At 38.4% G+C, this 12505-nt stretch overlaps 1 protein-coding gene and 1 long non-coding RNA gene across 2 annotated transcripts in view; both read right to left on the bottom strand.

Annotated features, from left to right (window-relative positions):
* Npc1a (Niemann-Pick type C-1a) overlaps positions 1-12505 on the bottom strand; it is a 379153-nt gene that overhangs the window by 291757 nt on the left and 74891 nt on the right. The gene's annotated exons all lie outside the window — the stretch shown is intronic.
* On the bottom strand, positions 1580-2642 carry LOC137572192 (uncharacterized). The gene is made up of 2 exons (XR_011031571.1): positions 1766-2642; positions 1580-1710 (listed from the first exon to the last, which is right to left on the bottom strand). It is a non-coding gene; the product is annotated as an uncharacterized lncRNA (long non-coding RNA).

Genomic DNA, 12505 nt, shown 5'->3' with positions numbered 1-12505 from the left:
TATTATTGCCAGAGTTTCTATACCAAAACTGTGGTATTTCGCCTCAGTTACTGTAGTGCGTTTGGAAAAATAAGAAATTGGGTGTAGCCGCTTATCCTCTTTTCTTTGAAGCAGAACTGCTCCAAACCCTAAAGCCATGGCATCACAGTGTAATTCAGTTTCAGCGTTAGGATTATAGATAGCCAATACAGGTGCTTTCATCAATTTCTTTTTTTAATTTAAAAAACAATTCAACTCATTTTCCCCAAGTTCAAACTGTAATCCTTCTTTAATAAATCATACAACGCTTCTATTGAAAAATCTTTAATGAATCTCCTAAAATAGGAACACAAGTCTAAAAAGCTGTGAACTGCTTGTGTCTTGTCTGGCACTGGATAATTTTTTATTGCTTCTAAACCCTTTTCATCCGCCTGTGATTAAATATCCTAAATATTTTACACTAGCTTGCATAAACTCGAATTTGTCCATTTTAAGCTCTAATTTATTCCGCACTAATCTCTTGAATACTTCTTTTAACGGTTCTAAATGTTCCTCAATATTTTTGCTAGCAATCATTATATCATCCATGTATAAAATAATTTTGTTTTCCCTAGTCATGTCATCAAAAATGCTATTTATAAACCGTTGAAACACTTGCGGTGCATTTTTTAATCCCATTGGCATTCTAAGAAATACATACTGGCCCAATGGTGTTACAAACGATGTAAATTTAACCGACTCCTTGCCCATGAACACATAAAAATATCAATTTCTTAAATCCAATTTTGTGAATTCTTTCTTTTGTGCTAAGCGATCCAGGAGATCGTCTATTAATGGTAATGGAGTTATCTTTAGCCATACTTTTGTTCAATTTTCTAAAGTCTATACATAGACGCAAATCTCCTGCTTTCTTTTTGACCAAAACTATCGGCGATGCATATGCTGAATTACTGGGTTGTATAATCCCTTCTTTTAAATAATCATCTATTAATATCTGTAATTTCTCTTTTTCCGTATATTATAACCTTTTAGGTGAACAACTAAAGGGTTTCGTATTTTCAAGAGTTATCTTCATTTCACATTTAAAATCTGGATTCTCTGGTCTGTTCTGCTCAATATAGCATTCTTCTAACAGTTTGACAAACTTACATCGAGTCCTAAAATCAACACATTCAACGATGTTTTATACAAGTTCTTCTTTTACATTGTCTAATAAATTGATTTCTAACATTTCTTTCTCAAAATTTTCTACCAACACATTTCTAATATTAATTTCTACATCTTTCCTTTTTTCTCCTTTATCTACATTACTAACAATTTTTTTCTCATCTTTTCTAATAACTTGACTTTCTATTCCGTTTTCATTTTCCAGCATTTCACCTAAATAATTTTCTTGATTTTTTAACAAATTTTGACTTTCTATTCTGTTTTCATTTTTCAGCATTTTATCTAAATAATTTTCCTGATTCTAACAAATTTCGTCCGCTTTTTTCCAAAGTAATCATTTTCAACGCGTCTGGATTAATTTCTAAATTAAATTTTTTCATAAAATCTTTGCCCAATACTAAGTCGCTACTCATAGATTCGTCAGGCAGAAACATTACATCAAAATAAATTTTTATTGAACTTTTCAATACATAACATTGTATTTTTCCAAAAATTTGTAATGGACTTTGATTTAGCCCGTAAAAGTTTTCAAAATTATCATTTAGCTGCACGTCCTGAGGCACTCTGTAAATATTGGTTTATGAATATAGTCTCTTACAAATAATTTAATATATCTTACATAATTGTTTACTTCGTTCTTTGGCTTCTTCCTTTGCGGGCACTGCGCAATAATGTGCTCCTTGGCACCACACCCATAACAAGATCCACGAACACGAATTTCTCGGATTACAATTATGGCAAATGCTCTTAACAATCGGTTTGGATTGTCAAAACATTGTACACGCGCTTGTATACACATGCTCTCCAATGGAATTCCCTCTATGATGAAATCTAGTAGCTCGTCGTCCCCAATATTGACGTGTTGGGTTAGCTTCACCTTATTTTCAAAGTATTCTGAAAATCGCTCTGTATCTCTCCAGACACAAGCCTCAAAAAGCACGCCGTAACTCTGCTTTTGATTTCTTGGAACCAAACGCCATCACCACCTCGTCCTACAATTTGTCCACTGACTCCAATATACGTTTTGGGCTTGCGTGAAGCCACTGTAGTGCATTGCTCTTAAGTTTTCCAGCGCTGTTGTTGTTGTGACTTTGTACCAACGCAGCTTGTAGATGGAATGGCTTCGACATCTGGTATTGGAAGGCCTCCACGTACATCCTCCGGAATTTCCAGCAGTCTGCTTATAAGCTCCGTCTTGGAACCCTTGGTGTCCATTCCCAATGCCACCAGACAACTTTTTAGGCTTGCCATAGAAATTTTGTTTAAATCTTCCGGCATTTTATGGATTTTTGAACCACTTCTGATACTATGGTAGTATAAATAATATGGTTGTGTCACCTATTAATTGCTCGTTGCTTTATTTATTTGATCTGATCACTTTGGATATTGCCTACGAACCGACTCTCGCAGACAGAGTAGTTAGAGAGTTAAATATTCAACAATAAAGAGAGCATCTTCGCTTGCAAGGCGAGAGACGCTTTATGAAATCAGAGAGTGAGGAATCTACTTCAATAGTTATAACGGTGCTTAAACAGTGGTTGCAATACCACTGTTTCTTATGCTTTAGACACTGGGCCTACTACATTATGATACTTAATGAGGACATGGGATTCCATATTTTTCGGAACGTAAAAAGCAAGGCAACCATTTTTAGTTTTTTATAAATTAAACCGTTTCGCATATCATAAACCGTTTCGCATATCAATCTTAAAATTTCATCATCTTGTTTCAGACATATTACTAAGTTATCTTCAAATGAGTTAGTTTCCACAACCATAATGTTAGTATTTCTACTTAGAGCATCTACATGTTGTATTTTTGTTGCCGGCCTATGTTGTAGTACGTAATCGTAGTTTTCTTACTCTAGAGCCCATCGGGATATTCTGGGGTTAACTTCTCCTTTGTTAAATGTCAATGTAAGCGAGTTATAATCTGTCGCGAAATGCATTCCTTTTAAATATACACGAAAACTTTTTAACGAATAAATCATCGCTAATGTTTCTAACTCAAAGCTATGATATCTAGATTCCACATCGGTAGTGCTTTTAGAAAAACAGAAAACTGGATGCTATTAACCATCACATTTCCTTTGCAGCATTATTGATCCGAAACCAAAAGAGCTTGCGTCACAATGAAGTTCGGTTTTAACATGTGGACTATAAAGCGCAAATATTGGGGCCTCTACTAACTTAGACTCAAGATTTTATAACGTACTAAGTTCGAAGTTTCCAAACACGAACTTTTTGTCTTTTCTAACTAGATCATATCATAATCCAAAAAAAAACATTGAACCTCGCTGACCTTAGTCGGAACTGGAAAATAATACCTTTGTCGTCAGGTTTAATTCCTTTGCCTGTAATCGAATACCCTTAACACTCGTCTGAAGAAACTTGCACTTATCTAATCTTAACTTCAATTTGTTTTCAACCAATCTGTCAAAATTTCTAGATGCGTTTCGAAATCTTTTGTTGCTACCATAATCGTCGTCTAAATATGTACATATATGATAACTTTTTCATCTCCAATCATATCGGCAAATATCCTGTTTATAAACCTTTCAAATGTAGAAATTCAAACTGACCAAGAGGTGTCGTAAAAGACGTAAACTTTACTGAATTCTCATGCATGTATAGATGGAAAACCCCATTCTTTAAGTCGAGTTTCGACCGTAGTCTTTTTTACAAGCACGATTGGGGAAACATATTCTGACTCATTTTGCATAGTATATTCTTTGCTTAAGTATTCGTCAAATTTTTTCTTGGATTGTGAGTTTCATATCGCACTTAACCTTTGGTTCATTTGGTCGATTTCTTTCCAAATAAAATAAAAAAAAAAATATTTTTAAACATTATCGTTTCTTTGACATTGAACTTTTGCCAACAGACTATTTTGATTGATATTTTGATATTTTCAAAATTATCTTCACTGCTCAAGTCATGGATTAACTTAATACTTTCGGGCATTGATTCTTTACACAGATCATCATCAAGCTGCAGTACAATTTTAGCTTTAAATATTTTCACAAAATCATTACCTAACAGTTTTGGACTTTCCGTAGACATTTTTAGGAAACATTTTCATTAAATATTTCAACGTAACACGAAATACATACTTCCAAAAACTTCAAGTTTACTTTTATTTAAACCAAAATATGCATGTTCTGGACCGGGTTCCAATTCAATTTTATCTGAACCGAACTCCTTTTTTATAAAGCTAACTGCGCTTCCCGAATCTATAAGACATCCTAGAGAAAATACATTATTACCTCTGTGAACTTTTACAATTCCTATAAAATCCAAACTTACTGATATTGCCGAGGTCTTCTTCTTATTTTGACTGCAATCTGCCACTCGGTGACCCATTTTACCTCATCCAAAGCAAGCACCAGTTGTTGGCTTGTTACACTCGGCTGCTAGATGACCTACACAGTTATAGTTATAGCACCTAAATTTAGGCTTTCTCCTTTGTGAAAAGAATTGGCAGAGATACAAGTTTTTCTTACTGCAGCATTATAATGACCCGTCATCCTAAGACCCAAAACGTTGAATACAAGCCATCTCTCGCAAGTGACGGTCTGGTATCCCATCAACAATATAATCGACCATCCCTACCTCCGGCATACGCAAGCCTGGCTGGTGGCTATTCATATATTTCTTGCTGTTCACTCAGAACGCTTTTCTGTCTCTCTTTCTGAATTGTTTTGTTCATTTTCAGGTTCGTTTGCCGTTACTTCTTGCTGCTGTTGACCTTGGAATTTCGCGCCTGATCGGCGCCATAGTCCGTCGTATTAAGAATGCTCTTTATGTACTTCCAAGCAGCAATCTTTTTCAGGGGGATGTGCGCGTTTACCTGGTCCTATATTGGGAGGAGCCACATCTTTTGGGTGTTACCCTCTCGCTACAGGGCTTAGATGGTTTAAAGGTTCGGCTAGCACAGTTTGTAACTGGGACTTTAAAAAATCATCAGGATTTATTGAATCCATTATTTTTTTACAATTTTGTTTCTTTCTTGGCTAAGTTATAGCTCTTCCACTGTATTTTCACTGGGTAAACTATGACCATTCTTGAAATTATTGCGAATGAAACACGTCTGACTATGGTGAGCTCTTTATAAAAACTGTTCCCCTATCAATATTTTATTTGATTCTCTCTGTTCTTTTTGTAATGAGTAAGACAGCACACTTCTCGCACTGTACCACTGCATAACAAATGTAAGAGTAAGATTTAACTTAAAACTAATTTGTAACAAAGAAAAGGGTAAGATATACCCAAGGCTAATCACATTGCACTGGGGGAAACAGTAAGATATACCTAATACTAACTGTTTCCCCCAGTGCAATGTGTTTAGCCTTGGGTAAATATACCTAATACTTGGGTAAATGTACCTAATACTAATACATATTGCGACAATATTTAAAATGGTTAAAATATCTGAGTTAAGGGAGTAGAAATTGCGACAAAACATAACTTGGTTATTTCGGATTAATAAATAAACCAGAGGGGCTAACTTCGACCGCGTCGAAGTTTGTATACCCTTGCAACTGTTTTGGTAACTCTTTCCTTACCTATTAGCCATCAATGTGGAAGAACGTTTTATCTAAAAAGGCTTATGTTCGCGAAAGAATGGCCTACAATCATAGGAAATAACGAAGATCAAAATCACTGTTTTCCACCGATCGTTCCTATGGGAGCTATATGATATAGTCACCCGATCTTTATCAAATTCGGCACAGTCATTAACAGATATACTAAACTAACAAATGTTTAATTTGAAAGCAATCGCGGTAAAAGTAACGAAATTATTTACAAAAGTCACTGTTTTCGACCGATCGTTCCTATGGGAGCTATATGATATATTCATCCGAACTTAATCAAATTTGGCACAGTCGTTTATAAGCGTAATAAACTCTCTAATATTAAGTTTCACGATAATAACATAGAAAATAACGAAGTTATTGAGAAAAGTCACTGTTCGTGACTTTGGGGTTTGTATGGGAGCTATATGATATAGTGGTCCGATCCGGCTGAATCCGAGATATACAACCCCTGCAGTATATACAAGCCTTCAGCTCTGTAGCTCTTACGGTCTAGGAGGAGTTTGCGTTGATCCAGACGGACGGACGGACGGACTGACGGACGTACGGACATGGCTAGTTAAACTCGTCTCGTCGTGGTGATCAAGAATATATATACTTTGTATGGTCGGAGATGCTTCGTTCTATGCGTTGCACACTTCTGACCAAAATTAATATACCCTTTTTGCAAGGGTAGAAGGGCAGAAGTGGACGCAAACGAAAGACAAATGCTGATGCAGACTGTCTGATCCTGCGCCAATTCAAACGAAACCCTCTCATAACACCTAGGGCTGTGGCTTGATATGAAAACATGTATGTATATGTATAGCTAAACCAATACCATTTATCATCACTTAAAACAAACTTAAGCGTCTTCATTTTGCGGAGAACTATTTTGACAAGCCTAAATCCCTGAGGCGCAAAGTCCTGTGGATCGACGATAGCACTTTTGAGTTCCACTTATCGCAGAAGAATGTTTATGTACGCTTAAACAAATAAGTTCGCAAAAAAAATAAAACGCGCCTGTGTGTCAAAAAGTTAGTCATGGGGTGGGAACGTGAAGTTCTGGGGATCCGTCTCATACAATGGTGTGGGCGACTTGGTTCCTATTGAACCAGGGTCAATATTTAAGGACTTTAAACGATTTTGCGTTCCCATCTGGCGACAGATTGATCGGCGAAGCATTTATTCTGCAGCAGGAGAACGCTGCTTGCCACAAGGCGAGAATGATAGCAACATTTTTGAGAGAGTTGGGATGGAAACAATGCATTGGCCATCCCAAAGTCCAGATTTAAATATTATTGAAAATGAAATAGAGCCGCCGATCTGACAAGTACAAGAATTGAAACACGCAAAATTTCAGCTCTGTAGTTCTTACGGTCTAGGAGGAGTTTGCGTTGATCCAGACGGACAAACGGACGGACATGGCTAGTTGAACTCGTCTCGTCGTGCTGATCAAGAATATATATACTTTGTATGGTCGGAGATGCTTCGTTCTATGCGTTGCACACTTCTGACCAAAATTAATATACCCTTTTTGCAAGGGTATAAAAATTAGAATCAATGTTAAACAATTTAATAATTTAACTGCCGCCGTGTACAGACGTGTTTTTTAATGCACTCCGCATATAATTTCTACAAAAGCCATGTCCACCAATTCGGGCCCAAGCTCTCTCGATCCCCAACAGCAACAGCTACAACAGAACTAATTGTACAACAACAACGTGAGCGTCGACTCTCGGTCCAACGCAACAACGCTGCGGATACACTGGTAGATTTAACTACTAATATTCACACTATTAACAAGACCTAAAGTACTTGATAGCCCATATAGGCTTACAAACAACAAAACAAATTGGCTTAAATTTAAAATGTACATGAGTGCCCACATTGACTGTTCGCCGATACTGGATGCTGCAGAGGACATTGATATGTGCGTCTCTGCACTTGAGTCTATCATGGGAGCTGCAGCAAGAGTATCTACTCCACCTCCATCTAAGAAGTGAATGGAAGATTACTCGCTCACCAGCAGCAAAACTTCGCCTAAGGCATGCTAATCGCAATCTCTCCAAGGCGTTAAGACAAGAGGAAAGCTGGGCTCAAAGGAAATACATAGAAAAGCTCAGCCCAACCAGCACTAAACATCCTCTGTGGAAAGCCCACCCAACTTTAAGCGCTCCTACAGAGACAATTTCACCGATAAGGAGTCCAACCGGTGGATGGGCCCGCAGTGACGAAGAGAGGGCATCTGTATTTGCCACACATCTTAAAATGGTTTTCCAGCCAAATCCAACATCAAACTCATCTGTACTTCCCCCTTCGAGCACATTAACGGATAGTAAGTACTCGGAACTCCAATCGGACGAGATCACTGCTGTTATTAAAAACCAAAATGATCCTAGAACTCCCTATCATTGCCATACAATACATCTGCAAACTGTTCAACGCTATTATAAGAAAGTGGGAAAGGACAAAAAACCCAGCCATCATCCTATAGGCCAATTAGTTAGCTGCCATGTCTTTCGAAGCTTTTTGAAAAGGTCCTGCAGATCCGACTAAACTCATTTCTGGCATCGGAGAAAACAATCCATTGACACCAGTTCGGCTTCCGCGAAAAACATGGTACAATTGAACAAGTCAATCGCATAACATCCGAAATACGAACAGCAATCGAACTAAAAGAATACTGTGCGGCTGTCTTTCTCGACGTTGCCCAGGCTTTCGATAGAGTTTGGCTGGAGGGTCTGATGTTTAAAGTCCGGCGAAAACTCCCACAGTACACCCACAAACTCATGGAATCTTACCTTTACAATAGGAAATTCGCTGTAAGATGTGATGGGTCCGTCTCGGCTGAATTTGGAATCAAAGCTGGTGTACCGCAAGGCTGCTGCACTCGGCCCATTGCTCTACCTACTGTACACTGCAGACTTACCAACGAGTTTAGGACTTACAACGTCCACTTTTGCCGACGACACGGCAATCCTCAGCAGATCCAAATGCCCAATACAAGCCTCTGCAAAATCAGAGGAACACCTCAAGGTGGTAGAGGAATGCTAGCAACCTGGCGTATCCTGGCGACTTGGTTCCTATTGAACCAGGGTCAATATTTAAGGACTTTAAACGATTTTGCGTTCCCATCTGGCGACAGATTGATCGGCGAAGCATTTATTCTGCAGCAGGAGAACGCTGCTTGCCACAAGGCGAGAATGATAGCAACATTTTTGAGAGAGTTGGGATGGAAACAATGCATTGGCCATCCCAAAGTTCAGATTTAAATATTATTGAAAATGAAATAGAGCCGCCGATCTGACAAGTACAAGAATTGAAACGTGCAAAATTTCAGCTCTGTAGTTCTTACGGTCTAGGAGGAGTTTGCGTTGATCCAGACGGACAAACGGACGGACATGGCTAGTTGAACTCGTCTCGTCGTGCTGATCAAGAATATATATACTTTGTATGGTCGGAGATGCTTCGTTCTATGCGTTGCACACTTCTGACCAAAATTAATATACCCTTTTTGCAAGGGTATAAAAATTAGAATCAATGTTAAACAATTTAATAATTTAACTGCCGCCGTGTACAGACGTGTTTTTTAATGCACTCCGCATATAATTTCTACAAAAGCCATGTCCACCAATTCGGGCCCAAGCTCTCTCGATCCCCAACAGCAACAGCTACAACAGAACTAATTGTACAACAACAACGTGAGCGTCGACTCTCGGTCCAACGCAACAACGCTGCGGATACACTGGTAGATTTAACTTCCGATCACTCTCCAGTGCTATTCACACTATTAACAAGACCTAAAGTACTTGATAGCCCATATAGGCTTACAAACAACAAAACAAATTGGCTTAAATTTAAAATGTACATGAGTGCCCACATTGACTGTTCGCCGATACTGGATGCTGCAGAGGACATTGATATGTGCGTCTCTGCACTTGAGTCTATCATGGGAGCTGCAGCAAGAGTATCTACTCCACCTCCATCTAAGAAGTGAATGGAAGATTACTCGCTCACCAGCAGCAAAACTTCGCCTAAGGCATGCTAATCGCAATCTCTCCAAGGCGTTAAGACAAGAGGAAAGCTGGGCTCAAAGGAAATACATAGAAAAGCTCATCCCAACCAGCACTAAACATCCTCTGTGGAAAACCCACCCAACTTTAAGCGCTCCTACAGAGACAATTTCACCGATAAGGAGTCCAACCGGTGGATGGGCCCGCAGTGACGAAGAGAGGGCATCTGTATTTGCCACACATCTTAAAATGGTTTTCCAGCCAAATCCAACATCAAACTCATCTGTACTTCCCCCTTCGAGCACATTAACGGATAGTAAGTACTCGGAACTCCAATCGGACGAGATCACTGCTGTTATTAAAAACCAAAATGATCCTAGAACTCCCTATCATTGCCATACAATACATCTGCAAACTGTTCAACGCTATTATAAGAAAGTGGGAAAGGACAAAAAACCCAGCCATCATCCTATAGGCCAATTAGTTAGCTGCCATGTCTTTCGAAGCTTTTTGAAAAGGTCCTGCAGATCCGACTAAACTCATTTCTGGCATCGGAGAAAACAATCCATTGACACCAGTTCGGCTTCCGCGAAAAAACATGGTACAATTGAACAAGTCAATCGCATAACATCCGAAATACGAACAGCAATCGAACTAAAAGAATACTGTGCGGCTGTCTTTCTCGACGTTGCCCAGGCTTTCGATAGAGTTTGGCTGGAGGGTCTGATGTTTAAAGTCCGGCGAAAACTCCCACAGTACACCCACAAACTCATGGAATCTTACCTTTACAATAGGAAATTCGCTGTAAGATGTGATGGGTCCGTCTCGGCTGAATTTGGAATCAAAGGTGGTGTACCGCAAGGCTGCTGCACTCGGCCCATTGCTCTACCTACTGTACACTGCAGACTTACCAACGAGTTTAGGACTTACAACGTCCACTTTTGCCGACGACACGGCAATCCTCAGCAGATCCAAATGCCCAATACAAGCCTCTGCAAAATCAGAGGAACACCTCAAGGTGGTAGAGGAATGCTAGCAACCTGGCGTATCCGGGTCAACGAGCAGAAATGCAAACATGTTACATTTACGCTTAACAGAAGAAACCAGTTCCTCAAGCCGTGGATGTCACTTACCTTGGCATCCACCTAGACAGAAGACTAACTTGGCGCAAGCACATCGAAGCAAAAAAGTCACAGCTTAAACTGAAAGCGAGTAGCCTACATCATCAACGCGCGGTCCCCTCTATGTCTGGAGTATAAAGTCCTCCCATACAACTTCGTACTGAAACCCATGTGGACATACGGTGCCGTACTATGGAGAAATGCAAGTACCAGCAATGTCGACATTATACAAAGGGCTCAGTCGACGATGTTAGGATCAATCACGGGGGCTCCGTGGAACGACAACATTCAAAATGATCTAAATATATCTAGCGTAAAATCTGAGATAGGTATTCAACAACTGAAGTATTCTGCGAAACTGGATGCACGCCCTAATGTTCGTTCCAATTCCCTTACGCGAACTAATAATAGAACTCGTCTTAAAAGAAATGACAGACCAACCCAATAATAAGTGATTAGGGCCGCATGCAATATCACCAGGATTTATCTTAAGTACTAAGATAAATAAGACTTAAGAAAAACATCTTAAACTTGTTGTTAGGCTCTAATTTAAGAGTAGATTCAACAAATATATATTAAACGTTAAAAAAAAAATGTTAAACATGAAACAATTTTTTATTTATAATTTTCTACATTACAATATAGCCATAAAAAATAAAATCAAGAGTTTATTTCTTTTGAAATAAGAAATATAAAGAAAATAAACTAAGGTAGCGCAAAGCCACAATATATATGCCGATCATTGTAATTACAAGAATATTCTGTTGTTGTTTTCTTTTATACCCTTGCAGAGGGTATTATAAAATTGATCAGATGTTTGTAACGCACAGAAGGACACGTTTCCGACCCCATAAAGTATATATTCTTGATCAGCGTGAGAAGCGGAGTAGATATAGCCATGTCCGTCTGTGCGTACGCGTTTTACTCAGCCGTCTTAAGACGGGCTGAAATTTTTTTTCGGGGGTTTTTATTACCCGGGAAAAATAAAGTATGAAAACCATAAGGATCGGACCACTATATCATATAGCTCTAGAAGAACTAAAAGAAACATTTTCATAAAAATCGAGTATGCTATGAAATTTACATATGTGATAATATGAGAGTAAAATTGTTTTGTTTGTATATTGATGAATTGAGTTGCAGAAAACAAATTTTGAACATGTAAAATTATTATTACCAAGGACTGCAAGGGTATACAAACTTCGGCATAGCCGATGTTAGCTTCTTTGATTTTTTTTAAATAAACTACAAAAAAACTGTATTTCCAATATCAATGGTATTGAAATTATTTAAGCTCTTAAGTCCGCATTGCATTCCCAAATTTTATCCACAATAGTACCCAATTTACAAATTTTTCACAAAATGGCCATGTTTTTATATATACCCAAAAATAAGCTGATCCAATTTTCTCGGATCGAAAGAAACCGTAATAAGCGAATGCCCAAAATGTATAAGGCAATAGGCCCTGAGACTGTGAGAAAAGTATCCAGTGTCCACCAATACTCTTCGTATGTTGCCGTTGATGTCAGATATTATAATTGTTGATGTTTATATACCCTTGCAGATCTTGGCCATTATATTTATATGTACATGTTCCAAACTCTTTTTCTTTAACTCAATTCATCACTGCATAGAAAAAACAATCCAAA

The sequence above is a fragment of the Drosophila tropicalis genome, unplaced genomic scaffold (assembly GCF_018151085.1).
Source record: "Drosophila tropicalis isolate 14030-0801.00 unplaced genomic scaffold, ASM1815108v1 contig_258, whole genome shotgun sequence".
In the NCBI taxonomy this organism is placed as follows: domain Eukaryota; kingdom Metazoa; phylum Arthropoda; class Insecta; order Diptera; family Drosophilidae; genus Drosophila; species Drosophila tropicalis.
Note: the sequence above shows the minus strand (reverse complement) of the source record. Positions and strands in the feature narration are given on the sequence as shown.